Below are 4,095 nucleotides of genomic sequence, written 5' to 3' on the forward strand. Positions count from 1 at the left end.
ATCTGCTAAACCACCCTTCCTGTTTTTATTTATTTCATTAATTACTGGGTTTTTTTTGTTGTTTGTTTGTATATTTTCCTTTCTTTTTTTAAGATAAGTTTCTTAATTTTTTATTCTTTTTTAAAAATTTTTATTATTAAAAATTTTCTATTCATTTTACATACCAACCACAGATCCCCTCCTCTCTCTTCCTGCGCCCCAGCCTCCCCCTAACCCACCCCTATTCCCACTGCCACCAAGTCAAGGTCTCCCATGGGGAGTCAGCAGAGCCTGGTACATTCAGTAGAGGTACGTCCAAGCTCCTCCCCCCTGCACCAAGGTTGTGCACAGTCTCACACCTTGGGCATGGGCTCCACAAAGCCTGCTCATGCAGATCCGGATCCCCCTGTCTGAGGTCCCCCAAAACCATTTAAGCTAAACAACTGTCTTAAGTATCCAGGGGATCTAGTCCAGTCCCGTGGGGGCTCCACAGCTACTGGTCTACAGTTCATGGGTTTCCACTAGTTTGGCTGGCTGTCTCTGTACGTTTTCCCATCATGATCTGGATGTCCCTTGCTTGTAGAATCCCTCCTCTCTCTCTCACTGATTGAACTTCTGGAGCTTGGCCTGGTGCACAGTGGTGGCTCTCTGTATCTGCTTCCATCAGTCACAGGATGAAGGCTCTATGATGACAGGTTTTGTGTGTGTGTGTGTGTGTGTGTGTGTGTGTGTGTGTGTGTGTTTTAGATAAGTTTTTGTTTGCTTGTTTGGTTGGTTGTTTTTTTTGTTTCGTTTTGTTTTTGTTTTTTTTTCTTTTTAAATATTTATAGTGTACTCTGTCCTGAAACTCACTATATAGCCCACACTGGCTTGCAACTCTAGTCATGCATCTGCATCAACCTCCTGAGCTCTGGATTGTAGGAGTGTGTCATCACACCCTGCGTGACTCTACTCTACCTGTGATATGCCCCATCACATTTCTTCCACTCTTCACAAACAAACTGTGGTTTTTGCTGAAAATATAGCAGTGCCTGGGGCAGAAAATGTGACAAAATCAAGGAAGACATTTTATGCTTTTCAGAAGTACAGCCATAGTTGCATTGTTTTGCTAAACAATTTTACTAATTTTGCTTTAGTAAAAAATGTAGATTTTTACAGTTGGGCATGAATATCCTTAATAAAATTATCTTAACTAAATTCTAGTGGCTTAGTCAGGGAACACAGTCTCACACACCTATATGTTACACACACACACACACACACACACACACACACACACACTGACTGTACACATATACAAAAGATAATAATGATGATACTAATAATCATTAGCTAGTATCTATTAAAACTAGATATTGTGCATTAGATCAAGTACTTTCATAGCAATTTATTCATAAGAGCAATTCTAATTAACTTATTAACTTACTAATTAATTAATTTCAGCAATGTCTTCGCTACTCAACCCAGACTGGACTTGAACTTGTGATCTTCCTCATTTACCTCCCAGGTGTTGAGATTATCAGCATATGCCACCATGCCCACTTTCTTCTTTCAACATTATAAAATAGATACTGTTTTCTCCTGAGGTTATGGAAATTTAAATAACCTAGAATTTTCTCACTTGATATGTAATAATTATAATCATTTCTCCCAGGTTGTAAAACTGACCTCATTTTAATTGTCTTCAGTTAGGATGACACCTGAGAAGTAAGTCTCCTTTCATGTGACATAAAAAAAAAAATTAGTAATTATGGCTTAACATTTTTGAAAAACATTCTGGTAATTTTTAGTCACCTACCACTTACTGTAAACACATCTTCCATTAGCATATTTCTAACTTATTTGCTTATAATTATTTGATAATATGCAATGTTTGTTTTTAAGTTCTGTGGGTCTGTGTCAAATTTTCTTAAATATATATGGAAAGAATCAGGGCACTTGCCTTTTTTGTTTTTAAATTGAGCTCTGAAACAGTTTCAGCATGGGGAACAGCATTCCTTTGGACAATTAATTTTGAATGGGAAAGGCGTTCTCTCTTTGGTTACATGACTGGATATATATTTTGAAAAGCATATGGAATTGCTGCTATTCCTAGTAATTACATGTCAAAGATTTCTGCCTTTCTGTGTTCCATGTTTGTCTTCAGGTTGCACCTATTACTATTTTGAACATAGTACATCTATTTGTATATACATATAGTCAATGTGTAATCAGGAAATATTGTATTGAATAAAGAGCTCCCCAAATGAACACATTTATCTGTGTTAATATTAAATCATGTTACATTGTATTTATAGGGGTAACAGGACATGGATGGATGCCTGTTCAGTGAAAATGCATGGCATTTCAACAGTTACTGGTGGTGAAGATGTTAATGGGCAACATAACAAAGGGAGTTTAACATGACTTGGGAAATTGGCTTGGCATGAGGAAAAGTTAATTTCAGACTTGCCTCATTAATCAGATCTGCTGCCAGCTAAAAATTGTCACCTAAGTATATTGTGCATTATGCTGTTCAATTGTGATGAAGACACTGACATTCAAAATAGGAATAATTGGGCCTGGTGCTGGGAGGAGTGGGATACGATGCAGGGAAAGGAATGCATTTATATCTGACCTTTTGTATGACTTGCACAAGACACCTTGGGGTGGTACCTGTCATGACTAGTGGAGACTGAGGAGTCAATACTGTTTAAATAGTCTTGTCAGTAAACTGCTGGAAGCTAAAATTAACAATAGTTCCTACAAACAGGCCTTCACAATGTAGCCTGAAAATAAGGGCAAGCCCTGGGGTCTCAATAAGGCAGACACCAGGATGTGGAAATGCAGGGGGAGGGAGAAGATGCCATTACAGGTGCAAGTACAACAGAAAGCCAGAAAACAACTCAAGATGCTCAAGATGAGAAAGGTGCTATGGAGACGTTAATGGGCTAGTGTACAGAGAATACATTTCTAGATGAAACTTCCATTGTTCCTACTCCACAATGGAAAGGACAGTGTTATTGTTCCCAGTCTATGAATGAGATACATACTGCAGATGCAAGAAGAGGATCCTTACATCACTTTATAAAAATGTGTAGAAATTCTGAACTTAAGAAAAAAAATGTTAGTGAACAGATTGTATGTGTGTATGTGTGTGTTGTTTTCCAAAACAGAGTTTCTGTCTGTAACAGCCTTCGCTTTGTTAGAACTCACTTTGTAGACTAGGCTGACCTCAAATTCAGAGATTCACCTGCCTCTGCTTCCTAGCACTGGGATTAAAGGCATGAGCCACCACACCTGGCTAGTGAACAGATATTTTTAAATAACCATTTGAAGTATATTTCTCTGTAATAAAATGTACAAATTTTAAGTGTGTATAGTTCATTCAGATTTAGCAAATACATTCATAATATACCCATTATTACAATCAACATTGACAGCATTCCTGTCAACTTGTAAACCTTTCTCACTTCTCTTGTAAGCAGTTCCTTCAACAGCCCAGAGCCTTGGGCAAAATGTCATTTTTCTATTCTGAAACATGACTTAGTTATTGCCACATAAATAGAATTGTATGGAAGTATTTAGAAATGTCTTTTGCTTAGCACATTGTGTGTAGAGATTCATCCATGCTGCCACATGAATCAAGATTGAGCTTCTTTGCTGAGAAACCATTGGGCACACAGACCTTAAATTCATCCACAAAACAAACAGTTTATATTTCATGTCGCTATATTTTGGAGCACAATATATAATATTATAAACATTCATATGTGTGCAGTTATATATTTCTTTTTCTTAGATAAATATCTAGAAATTATAGAATGTATTATAAGTGTATAGAACATAGGCAATTGATCATTGATGCTTAAGAAATTTTGTGTGTGTGTGTGTGTGTGTGTGTGTGTGTGTGTGTGTGTGTGTGTGTTGTTACATGTGTGCAGTGCTCTAAGAGGCCAGAAACTGGCATTGGATCCAATGACGCTGAAGTTCTAAGTAGCTGTGATCCTTCAACTGTGGGTGCTCTGAAACTGAACCTGGGTCCTCTAGAAGAACAAGAATTTCTCTTAACCATTGTGGTACCTTTCTAGTACTTTTATCTTTTAATAGATGCATAGGAACATTAAGTGTTGAAAT

This window comes from Peromyscus leucopus, unplaced genomic scaffold (genome assembly GCF_004664715.2).
Source record: "Peromyscus leucopus breed LL Stock unplaced genomic scaffold, UCI_PerLeu_2.1 scaffold_564, whole genome shotgun sequence".
NCBI lineage: Eukaryota > Metazoa > Chordata > Mammalia > Rodentia > Cricetidae > Peromyscus > Peromyscus leucopus.